Source organism: Poecilia formosa, unplaced genomic scaffold, assembly GCF_000485575.1.
Source record: "Poecilia formosa unplaced genomic scaffold, Poecilia_formosa-5.1.2 Scaffold133, whole genome shotgun sequence".
NCBI lineage: Eukaryota > Metazoa > Chordata > Actinopteri > Cyprinodontiformes > Poeciliidae > Poecilia > Poecilia formosa.
The window spans coordinates 124,910-138,009 of NW_006800072.1; the positions used below are offsets into that span (position 1 = coordinate 124,910).

Below are 13,100 nucleotides of genomic sequence, written 5' to 3' on the forward strand. Positions count from 1 at the left end.
TAAATTAATGTAAATAAGTCCATAAGATGAACTACAACCAAAAACACTTTTTAGAGTGTAGTTGAAAAGGGGGATAACTTTTGGACCGTAGGCAGTCAGAGGCTCGACGAGGCCTCCTGCCACCAGCTTAAACAGAACGTCTCCTAGACTATGGAGTAAAAGCCCAAGGATTCTAGAGACTTTCCTGACCCATTAACTGGAGAGCTGGTCAATAGTCAGTCTATGAGAGCTGAGAGGGTTTAGGTGGGGCTGGCTATTGTGCAATAACAGACGAAAGATATTCCAGAATTTATCAACATAAGCTCATCCAGTGATGAGGATCTTTTAACAAAAGAATATTAAGAATATAAAGTAAACAGAATTACTAAAATTACTAAAATTTAAACCCTGAAAACACAGTTAAGATTTCAGAAGAGAAAATAACTTTTTTTTTTAGTTTTTTTTTAATTTTTTATTTGAGAATAGTTAGACAGTAAAGTGGGTAATGAAAGAGGGGGAAGACATGCAGCAAAGGTCACCAGGCTGGTAATCGAACCTGCGATTAGGTTCCTTGTGCGCCACCACAGCACCTCAGGAGAAAATATCTTATTGGTCAGCAAGGTTTTCACAAAATCTGCAACCTTTTTCACTTTGGTGCCTCAAGCTTGATAATGTGAAAAGTTAGCAAAATCTGGTGATATGAATCACAACAGAAAAGGTGATTACTTACACTTAAGGTTTGGAAAACAATATTATAAATTTGCTGTTTGACAAATTATTCAAAATGACGACTCTCAGTTTGTCTCATTGAAGTGAAAATTTCAAAAATACAGGATGAAATAAGAAACTTACAAAAATGATTTTAAGACAAAGTTTCTGTCCATGCTGTAAAAAACATTCAGAGCGATCTAATTTCAAGGCTTTCAATAAGGCCCTTGAAAGAAAAATAGGATTTTTTTAAAAAAGGAATCATAAATAAAGATTGTTCTAGATTTAGTTTATCATTAATCTTCATCTTAGTTTATTATATGTAGACAATGACTAGCTTCAGACCCTAAACCCATTTTTTTAAAATGTAGCTGAATTTGTGCTTGTTTATGCAAGTGTTCTCATGTGAACTCAAGTTACATAACATGACTGTCACACGACGCAAAGACTTTTCAGGAGAGAAACCCAATTACAGTTGATCAACTTCAGCTGTGCCACCTACACATGAAAAGGTTTTTAAGCATCAAATGGTGATTGCATTCTCAGGTAGCAGCAGGAGCCATGGGGTGTGTTGGAATTCTGTTCACTTGTGTGATGGCTGTGTGCCTTTACAAAGGTTTGTCTGCTCTCTGTTTCTCTTTCAAATTTTGTATGCAATTGTTAGTGCAATGTGGCTTACTGGTGCTTTAAAAAAACTCAAACCATTTTTTAGAAACGCATCATGCTAAATCCACTTTTTAGTTCTAGTTCATTTTTAAAGTTTTTTTCCTGGCATTGTGTAGCTCTTATATTGGCTTGGATTTTTCAGTCGGTATATCTCTGACGTGTCTCATGCCACTACATTTGCTGTGCAACTGCTAAAAAGTTGAACAGTAAATGGCTAATAAATGCAACTTCAGTTGTGTTGAAGTTGCATGTAGTCAAACGGTTCAGATTTGGTGTGTCCCCCCGCCCCCACCCTCCACATTCTACTTTAGGAGAGTGAGGCCACATGGGTTGAGTTTGTTTTGGCACACTTGCGGACCACTGCTTCACTTTCTGTATCGAGGGATTTTCAAAAATGCTTTCTATGAGGTCTGTTCCTCTTTGCGACTGAGACGGGGGGGACCAGCAAAGCCGTTGGCTATAAATGAAGCTAAACTGACGGCAAAGCTGTGAGACATGAATGATGTCAACCATGGCCTTTGGTTTTTGCTCAGAACGGGTAAATGAAGAGTTGAGGAAGTGAGACCAAAGTATCTCGGTTCTACATTTTACAGTAAAGTGATTTGTGTATAAAGAATTGAAAGCATATGTCCAACTTAAGATCTGAACAACATAACTAAGTCTTGTCCATAGGATCCAGTTGGCCGCTTGCTCAAAATGGTGTGCAAAAGATTCAAGATGGTAAGTTGGCAAGTGAAGCCATCTTTGAACGGTCAATCAAGAAAATGACAATGTGGTTTGATTGCAGAATTGTCAGAAAATATTTCTCTGAGGAGGAGCATTGCCATTCTACAAACGATGGATTTTATGTTGAAGCAACAAGTTAAAGAAGGTAAGGGCTGCTAATTCTTAAACTGTCAAAGGATATGGTGGGGAGTGGCAAGCTATGCTATACAAGTAAGATGGTGTGTACAGCATGCACATTTTTGACAATTTTATGTAAATTTACTCAATCAGTGCAAATGGAAATCAATNCTTCTTTTGGGGGCAAAATGAATGACATAGACACCAACATCGGTAGCCTACAAGGTACTTGTTGAGCTTAAGGTTCTGTATTGATATTAGCTAGTCATCTTTTAGCTAACATTAGCTGCATCCAACAGCTTTACTCAACTCAGTCGGTTAGTTTGGGGGGGAAACTGTGAAAAGTTCTTTGCGTTTTGCTGGTTTGCTGCCGTGATTCTAACACACCTGTAGCTCTGCACAGCAGCAGCAGGTCTCCTGCACAGGTGTAAACCCAGCGCGAGCGTCATAGCGCTCAGGTTGCGCTCAAAGGCGGCTCGGAAAAACAGGTTACCACATGTTAACAACGGATTAAACAGTTTTAACTGCTGATAAAAATGACAGAGGACACAGATATGGGAAGTGTGGAAGTCTCTACTGTATCAAATTGACATAGGAATAATAGAGAGTTGGCCATTCTAAGTAAAACACAGCGCATACAGCGTTCATGTTTTTTTTTTTTTTTTCATCCATCCAGACGGCTTCCCGCGCTCCCCCCCTCCGCATTGGCACGGCGCCCCTCCATAGGGTGCACGCCCCACAGTTTGGGAACCTCTGCTCTAGTGTGTGTATGTATACCCTTGTATGTGACTATGTATATGTGCTGTGTGTGTACACCATATGTCAACCGCAATGTTTTATGCTTTTGACCTGTGCATCTGGGCCTTGTTGTTTGTTTAACTGTATGTTCCAAACTTTGAAAACGTAAAATAAAATTTATATATAAAAAAAAAGAACTGTAAACAGAAGTTTGCGGATGAGCGAACAAAGACAAGAGAAGAGAAAGTGGGTAAAGTATCAGGTGGTCTCCAAAGGCGAAGAGGTCACGTAGGAACCACCCATGTGGACGTTTGAGTTGTCACGTAAACCATCCACACACACATGTAAATAAAAGATATATAAACTCTAAGAAGGGGAAGCAAAGCGTTCTTTGTTCCTGGTGTTGGAGTAGAGCTAACATGATGCAGAAGGACCAACAGCAGAGGACGACACCCTGGAATCCACGGACAGGCTAAAGGCTCAGCACCACCTGGAAGGGACAAGACCCGTGTACCCACAGTTTCCAGGATTCCTGATTCGACTACTGCCCTGCTCTGCCCCAAAGACCCCAACTCTGCTGCAACGGACTTGGTGAATGGACAAAGTCTGAAAGATAAAAGAAAGACTAGATCTGCTTTGTTCCATTTCAAGGGGATTTTCGTCTCATCAAGACAAGATTCTGACCAAGAACGTCAAAATTTCTGTTACCAAGGGACAACAGAAATCTACTGGGTATGAGTCTGACTGCTCCCCAAAGCCTCTTAGAAAATCCAGTGATAGGATAAGGAAGGGACAAATAATGTGGTGGTAATTTGATATCTAAAAATTGTTAATTTTATAATTGATAAATCTTTTGAAGTAAGCTGCAGTCACTTAACCCTGCTAAAACTACTAATAAATTTTGTTGATGATTGTGGACATGGAAATTAATTCTGAGTCCGGAATTACTAATGTTGCTTCTGATTATGGTAAAGTCTATGTGAATGGTTCTAGAAAAACAATGGCTCTATAGGTTTCTTTGGCGATGAGTAAATAATCACCCTGGGGTTCAAGCTGAGCCACTAAAATTTATCTAGTCTGCAACAAGTCCTCGTTATTAAAAGGGAGAGAGCTGCCGTTAACAAAAGTCATTATTGAGGTTATATAACTGCGAGAGCTACTCAGTTAGTTGCCTTAATACACTCTAAAAAGAAAAAAGTTGAACCAACTTAATTGAATTGCTTCTGTAGGTAACAAGCAATTCAATTAAGTTTATCCAACTAAATTTATTAAGTTTAACCAATTCAATATATTATAATCACCCAACTTAATTTGTTAAGTCAGTCTTACTCAAATCATTTAGTTTACTTCAAAAATGGTAAATAAACNGCGACGCCTCCCACCACAACAACGTGTCAAGCGACGCCTCCCACCACAACAACGTGTCAAGCGACGCCTCCCACCACAACAACGTGTCAAGCGACCTTGGAAATCAAAATGTGGTCAGTAATTGAATCTGGACAGAAGTGATGTCAAATAAAATGGTCAATTGTAAACAAAGTTTCATTAGTTTTTAAAGGTGTATTCCAAAGATATGTGGAAATTTGTACATTACAATCTAACCCTCACTTTGAAAACCAACATTGCAAAAGTTGAATGGATTTTAAGTTTTTGAAATATTTCACTGGGGCCTCACCCCCCCAAAAAAGAGAAACAAGTTTAAAAATTTGGCTGCTCAGGACTCGGCACGCTTGCAAACATAATGAAACATGCTGATGGTACCAGACTGTGCAAGCGTGCCACTGACTGCAGCTGTCTCTGTTTACTATGAATCCCAGGAGGTTAGGCACTCTGCTAGAGGAACATCCCAGAACACTGGCTGTTATCAGCAATGACACCACAGTGTTGAGTCAATTAAATCGCACAACTTTTGTGCAAAGATGCTACAGAAAATCTTAATGAACCTTGTGGAAATATCTAAAATAAAAGATTTAAACTTGTCCTTTCATCTTATTTCCCTGAAATTTTTTTTTGGAGTAAGAAAATGGTCAATCTCTTTCATGCAAGAACAATTATATTTAAATCAGTCTGTGCAGTGATTTCCTGAGTGTGCAAGCAAAGTTCTCAAATACTTGTGCAGCAGTTGTGTTCATCTTGTGGCTGGTTTGTATGTGGATGAAGTGACTGGAGAATTGAACTATCAAACAATCACTACTGGCATATTCCAGATACAATGCATAATCGATTCAGTTGGCAGATTTTGATGCAAGTTGCACACATCCATAAATGACCAAAGTTCAATGATGAAGCAAGCATAACAAATTAACTCTTCTGCATTACAGATTTTTAGAGGACTTAAAGGTTTGATAGGTCTGATATGAGAGAACTGCTCAGTGTCACGAATAATTGTGAGCAGGAGCACATGCTTCAAGTTTTGGAATGATTGTAATTGTGACAAGCAACACGTCTCTCCGAAGAATGAAGGAGAAGTGAGAAAAGATGTTGTTTTGGTCAATGTTCTGTTGGAGTTTCAGATTTTTGTCCAGCCAGAAGGAAACACCAGAGTTGCATAACATCAGTTTGACATGTGCATTTTGATTTTTCTTTTCAATAAATTCATGTGTGGCTAATGGTTTACATCATTTCACTGATTTACCCAAATCCAAAGGTTGAACATGTTTAAAAAATAAAGTGTCACAATATAAATTGATTTATGTATAAATTTTACAAACAAATCAGCTAATCTAAATTTTCATTATATTTGGGCCAGCAACAACTTTTCATATGACAAAATTAAATTGGGTTTATTTGCCTTAACACCCAAATGGAGGATGAGATGTAACATTTTAGCCTTTAATCTGAACTATGTGACATTTCTAGCAGTTTGTCATTAAGGCAGAAACACATTTCTGAGTTTATATGAGTCCATCAAAACCACAAAGTCGAGGTTCTCCATTACTGAGTGTTGCTGCAAACAGCATCATCAGATTGTTGACCACAGCTCATGGCTGCCCATATTTCTGCCCATGTTCACCCCCATAATGGTAAAGAACAGACTGCAAGTTGATGTTCCAACTTGGATGGTACCAAACCAGACATCATTGGTTAGAGTAAGACTGGACAATGAAAAATGGTCTGTAAGGCTATAATTTACAAGAAGCATTGTCATGATACTATAAAGACGGGGGGGAAAAAAACAAAACAAAAAAAAAAAAAAACGGAATGACAAAGGTAACAAATTTCTTTGCCGTTATTCTGCAAATAAAATCACAATTTACTATCTCATGTCCATGAGCTTTTTCTGGAAACAAAAGAAGCTGAGAGTTGTTTTTCCTCTTACAGTTCACTCGAAGTATCTCCTCTATGTTAAGAGCAAGAGTCTGAATATTACCGGTGAAGAATGTTTCATTGCTGTTGTCCCATTTCTCCTGAAGTATTCTCAGTAGGGAGGATTTCAGGAAAACAGCTCAAAGTGGGATATGGAAGACAAGCAAGGTCAGTGAACTGGAAGGAATCCGACTTTTTCTTCAGGGAAGGAGGCATTCTTCATTGCTGTAAATCTCTGCATGTTTGTGCTCTCTCCATCAAGGCGATCATTGTATTGCTGAACTGCATGTATTTGTTGAATGTGAAGCAATATCTTCACTCTTTATGGGACCTCTTTGTTTTAAGTAATCACTAAATCTCCCTGAGAGCACTCATGATGAGACAGAGAAACTGGTGAGAGGAGAGACTAAATTAAATCAGCTCACATAAAGCAATGGCTTGTAACCAGATGGGTGTGTGTCAGCTTGTTTGTCAGGGAAGTTTGTCAGTTTGTGCAAACACGTGTGAACAAATGGATGTAGAGCGTTATTTCAAATATCCTGGCATCCATGCCAAATCTGCTGTTGTTAGCATTTGTAAGAATGGTGACAAAATCGGACGGCTGGTTACCAAACCTGGCAGTTCATAGGCTGTGCAGCCTTAAAGGCAAAAGCTTTGAAATTGACTTGGAAGCAGAGCTGTTTGGGAGAAGCACAAGCTCTTGACAGCTTCCCAGGGGCCTCATTAGGGACTCTGTATGACGGGTAGGTGGAGGAAGTAGGACACAGCAACCAAACACAGAGAGACAGCAATATCGCATGTTTATCTCTCTCCATGCACATTCATACATAAAGACAGGAGTAGCAAGAGAACCCATTCACAGAGTACAAATGTCTAAGTGGCAGGAAAGTGATGTGTCATTGCTAATGTGTCCACTAAGGACCATCCATTTGGCAAAAGAAACCTTGGGCAGATTGTAAGTAAAAAAAATAAGAGAATGTCACTTTAAATTTCTGTGCCGTAGAAACTAGAGGAGTGAACCTCAGCCAAAGTGTTCAGAGAGTTTTGCTGCTGTTTTTGAAGTTAGTTGATTCATGGGCTTGCATCATGTGAATGAATTTCAAGGTTTGCTGGGTCATTAACTTTTAACAGCTTTTGGCATAGTCAGACTTTCACTTGGTCTGAAGAGTCAGTGTAAGGCTAAGTGTCATTAAGACACTTGTCTTTTTTTTTCAAAGTTCTAGAGTGCATGTAGGTCTCTATTTGAGAGTGCTTTTAGTTTTTCATGCATGAACGCACTTATGTATCTACTTGAATATACTGGAGGCAGGCTGTCTTCTGACACCCTACATTTAACTCTTCCACAGCCTTCTGACGCAGCCTCAAGTACATATTCATATCCAAATGCTTTTTTATTTTCCACATAAATAACCATGACAATGTGCGGTTTATGCTTTTGGACTTGCAGACATATGAACCCACAGACAGGAAACCTGCATCCTGCTGTAAAATTAAAAGAAATGTCTTCCTGGGAAAATTTTGAAACCATTTTAAAAAGATTTAGAAATGACTCACTGCAAGTTGTCATACGTTCTGATAAAGCAATCCAATGAATGTAATGTAGGGACAGTCATGTAGGGGAAGGCATCCTGGTCAAATGAGAGTGTATGTTAAAGTTAAAAAATAACCAAAACTTAAATAAACTTAAAACTAAAATATACAGATCTAAATTTAGATTGGAAATGCACAAATATTCATCCTCTATTTTTTTTCTGTAGCATTTCTAGTAAATCTACCACTTTATCTCAGTGTTGCTGCTCCTCCAGTCATCTACTCATTGTCCCTTTTCCTTATGACTTCAGGCATCATATTAAGCCTGTTCAACAAAAATGTAAGACTTTGTTCAACTCAAATAGGTTTTAAGTGTCCTTGAGCCGCCTACTCATCCCATGATTTCCTGGTTTTCTTTAGCAGACTGACTCATCAGGTCTATCTTAAAACAGGAGTTGTTCTCTTTTAGGTTCTTTGCATTGTTAAGCTTATGACTGAGGCTCCTGCTGGCAAATTATTCAATTTCCATAATAAATACCATAAATATTTGCTATAAAAATATGGCAAAAATAAAACTTACTCTTATTCATTGTGATGTTGGTAGTTTTATGGGCCCTTATGGGACATTATATTGTGAAGGTATAATTGAAGGAGGAAGAGGAGAGAAAAATATATAAAATAGATAGCATACAGTACATTAAAACTCAGTATCTATTTTTTATGATCTATTTATAGACTAAACAGGACTTCAGGTTTTAAACGCTAAAAAAAGACTAACATACCACTGATTTTTTAGAAGAAAATTGTGTGTTAGCTCAAGGAACAAAGAAAAAAAAAGTGAACTTTTAAACATTAAAAATGACTGTTAGATAAATGTCAGTTTCTTCTTCAGTTGTTTCCTCTTTCACAGTGTGTACCATTCATTCTGGTGTATCACATAGCAAAAGGTTTGAGGTTGTAATGTGACAATGGATGAAACAAATAATAGTGTATGAAGACTTTTGCAAGGCTCGGCAAGTGTATGGACAGAAGGATCGTAAATAAGGAAACAGGATTCCCACTGCAATAAAAAAAAACATCTCTTCCACAGTTTTTTCAGTTTTTACAAACATTTTGTGAGAAAAAGAAATATAGTATGAATGTTGAAGTTATTAGTGAACTTATCTGCATGTCCTTAAAGAATTATGTTGTGTGAGATTTACATCCCTGCAGCAAGAAAACATATCTCTGTTTTGCTGCTCTTTTTGTTGTATGAATTTGTAATATATCGCTACATTTTGAAGGCTCTCCATGAACTACTTCATCATCATCAACTTGGCTGTCCTTGTGAGATATAGGCCTACTACAAGCCTAATCTTCTAATGGCTAAGTGGTCTCCTCAATGATGACAGGGTGGAATCGATAAGAGGCACAAAGCTAAACGTTACGTCCTGCTGTTTCTGTCTATCTCTCTTTGACTCCTTCTCATTCTCAGCCTATTTTGCTTCTCCCCCTCCCTCCTCTGTGTTTAAATTCACAGTATCCTAGGCAACAGTTATTCAATCTCAAGCAGTAGTGAAATGAACGCCGCTTTAATTTGTCTTTATTACTGCTTCGTTGGTCTTTTTTTTTCTCCCTCTCTTTCACAATATTTTGCACAAGCTCAATATGAAATAGCAGGCAAGGTTTACAAAATGTCTTTCCACGCTCCAACGGCTTAGAGGTAATCAATGTAAACCGGGGTTCTCAATCAGTGCCACTAATTTACCCCCACCAGCTCCCATCAAGCCGAAATGATGCATTATTCGCCTAATGTCATAGAGTGGCCTCTCAGATGAACGGCTCTTTAATGGACCTTGATGACTGATGGAAATGGGGGGAACATTATGCTTGAGAATGGAATAGATGAGAAAATGTATGAGAGGCGCATCAGACACATCTTGCCTATTTGGCAAAATGAGGCCAGTTGGATTAATTGTTTTCCTCACTTGAAATAAAGAAATGAAAGATAATCTAAATGTCTCCAGTAGTGCTTATTTCTTCTTCCTCCCCTTTGCTCTTGTTTTAGTATAAACAAATGAGCATTGTCATGAGCACCAGTTGTCATAATCACATGCTTTAGTGGCATGCATTTGGAAGCATATGAAAAACCCTCTCACAGTAGACCTTCACTGTTGGTGAGCAGTTCTCTGACAACCCACACAGCACTTTGATAAATGCATGTTCATTCGAAGTGTTTAAATGAAATGCACCTTTTACTTCTGAGCTCCAAGAATATATACATACACTCATGCAAAACAGCAAATGAGTACATTCCCCTGGGAGAATTATGTAGAGTTGAAAACCTAATGTGAAGCTTGCAGCTAGTGGTTGCACCAGATTATCCCCCAAAACAGGGCTAGAAAATTGTAGCAATCACTGATTTCTAGCACAGAGCAGAGTTTTGTAACGCTCTGTCACAACTGACCAAATGCCAGTAAACCCCCCCCCCAAAAAAAAACAGGAAACAGGAGAGTGGGGAGAGGAGGTGATGGATGTTCTTTCCCATGACACAAACAGTAAACAGTAAAAGAAGTTCAAGAAAAGAAAAAAAAAATACAGAATGAGAATTTGAGTTCTCGAGAAACTTTTATCACATGAGCTTTATCAGTCGATGCCATCTGTCCACAAGAAAACACTGTGGGATCTAAAGCTTCTGATGCGTAATACATAAAATCCTTTGATTTGCTGTTTGATGGGTGATGCTTCACATTTAGTCTGGAAAACAAGCCAATAACATGTCAGGAGTAGCATTAAAATAATGGTGGACAAACCTCTGAGTACATATAACAGAAATCAATAAAGCTCAATGAAGTAGTCTATCTGTGATCATGTGTAAAAATAAAGCATTTTTACTAAATGTTTAAACATTTGCATATTTAATTTATTTTCTGCACATTGCCAGTTAACGCTTATACTATTATTTTCTTGATTTGCTGTAGATTTATTATTTATTTATAGTATTAGTCAGCCAGTTAACCAACACCAGTACATTAGTGTCACTTTTAAACATAATGCACTGTTTCCCGTCACTCAGCCACCGCACATTGTCCACACTGACACCATAAGAGCAGAGGGTTGCTTGATTGATGACAACTCTCATTTGAACACGGATGAGTTTTTGCTAAGTGGTTCTTTTTGGTCTCAAGTCTATGCTCAGCAGTGAAGGAGAAAAGAACGTGCTGATTAAACATAATTCAGTGAAGCGTTTTCCTTCGCTGCATACAAAAATGAGTGCCCAAAGCTCTTTAGGATCATGTAATACATTAGGAATACAAAAGCTTTTACAAAGAAATTACTTGATGTATGTTTTCAGTAATGAACTTTTACAGAAACTAAACTTTAAAACAGGAGGAAGTAAGCTAATGATGAAATGATAGTAAGTAACTCAAATGTGAATATTACACAGTAAATGTACTATAGTTTTCTGTAAGCCAGTGTGTTTTGAAATGATATTACATCCATTTGCTGCTGATGTTTTACCACGTGGTCCAGGTTGTAAAATTGTGTACAGGCATTTTTACATCAATATTCAGGTTTGATTCAACAGAGGTCTATTCTGAAAGCAGATGTAGCACACACACGTTTTGCTGCTATGATGTAGAATAAGTAAACAGGCCATCCAGACACAATCTGAGCTTCCAGGCTGATGAATGAAATGACTTACAGAGGACACAAGCTCTGTGACACTGATGGACAGTCTGATATCGCCTCCCTAATCTTGCCCCCACTCAGCCTCTCTCTCTCTTTCTCTCACATGCACACTGATTTCTCTTTCACTTCCATTCTTCACTCTTACAGTTTTTTACTCTCACTATGTGACTCACACTTTTTTGTCTGAGCTTCTTGTTTTCATTTCTCTTTTCTTCCCTTGGTACTCTTTCTCTCAATTGTTTATCTCTTATTTTCTCCTGTCCCTTTGGCCTTTTCTGTCATCTCACTGGAGTTTTTTTCTGACTGCATCTCCATCACCCTCTCCTGCTCTGTCTGTCCCTGTCACACTGTTGTTCCACTCCCTGTCCTTTCTGTCGACACGAATGCACAAAAACTGCAACCACTACTACTTTGTGTGGAGAGCACAAGGTAAAAACAGGCATTCAGCAACAGTCAGATGAACATGAATAAAACATAGTTGTCTCAATCTCCTTCAGTGACTCCAGGAACACACAATCTGAAGACAGGTGCTTTCATTTTCTGCAGAATCTTATGTCTCATTTCACTGTATTTCATTTAAGCCTTTCCTTTGTCAAGTACATTTTGCCACTGAACATCTAAGGAAATTTAAGAGCTTCCCTAAAGCTATGATGACAGCCCATCATATTCTGCTTAATAATTCTGGCAGAACGTTTCACCTGTCTTCTTGGCATAATTAGTAGAGTTAATTTAAACTGTTTGGTTTTAAGCGTAGTCCTCATATTTTCCATGTCTGGATAATTTCAGTGTTAGCCTGCTTTATTCATTTAATAAGTAAATAAATAAAAAATAGGTGTGATTTGGGGATCATTGTCCTGGAAGCCACCAAATCAAGAGATCAAGTTGATTATAATCTGGGAACTGTTGAAACACCACTATTTCTGTCAAGCAAGGTCAACATCAACTTGAACTGTGATTGTGCCAACCTAGAAAGAAAAACCTGTAATCTGGAGCTACCCTCATAGATAAGCCGGATGCAATTTGGATACATATTTGCTAAATATACCAAAGACTGAGCAAAAAAAAATGTTTGAAGGCATCAAAATACAAAACCTGAGAACACTTTAAAAACAACCAAGTATCAAACAGCATCATTGTGAAGTCAAATCAGAAGAGGACGAGAAGGAAAAAGAGAAGGAAAGAGAAACGAAATAAAGTGAAAAGAAAAAATGAACAAAAAGTAAAGAAAAGACTTGCCCTACCTGAAGAATTGACAGTCAGAAGGAAACATGGCGGACCAGTGGTTGTAGTACACGGACCATAAAGAGGGACGGACAATAATGGAAACATTAGAAGCGACAGACAAAGCAATGCAAAGCAGAAAAAAAAACAAAAAACAAAACGGGAGTTTGGTGTCACCTTTGAAGATTTATTTGCTCGTGTGATACATCTACAAACAAGCAGAGAGACAGTCGGTAAGGGAGAAACTGTATTATAATTATTGTCAGATCACCAAGCTTGTCTGTTTACATTCTGGATTAGCATTAGCCTAGCCACCGGCTCGTTAACACCTGTGTTGTCAAATCAGATCTTGATTATATTGTAGTTGTGAAATCTAATTGTTGGGTTTTGTTTTTTAACTCTTCTTATTTAGTTGTCGGTCTCCTAGTACAATACAG

At 38.1% G+C, this 13,100-nt stretch overlaps 1 protein-coding gene and 2 long non-coding RNA genes across 3 annotated transcripts in view; 2 read left to right on the top strand and 1 right to left on the bottom strand.

The window, feature by feature from the left end:
• kctd16b (potassium channel tetramerization domain containing 16b) overlaps positions 1-13,100 on the bottom strand; it is a 93,564-nt gene that overhangs the window by 23,492 nt on the left and 56,972 nt on the right. The gene's annotated exons all lie outside the window — the stretch shown is intronic.
• Positions 1,197-2,366, top strand: LOC103144857 (uncharacterized). The gene is made up of 4 exons (XR_476955.2): positions 1,197-1,303; positions 2,026-2,073; positions 2,141-2,224; positions 2,350-2,366. It is a non-coding gene; the product is annotated as an uncharacterized LOC103144857 (long non-coding RNA).
• LOC103144856 (uncharacterized) overlaps positions 12,707-13,100 on the top strand; it is a 13,230-nt gene continuing 12,836 nt past the window's right edge. Inside the window, exon 1 of the long non-coding RNA XR_001663329.1 lies at positions 12,707-12,896. This is a non-coding gene — a long non-coding RNA (uncharacterized LOC103144856). The remainder of the gene's footprint in view (positions 12,897-13,100) is intronic.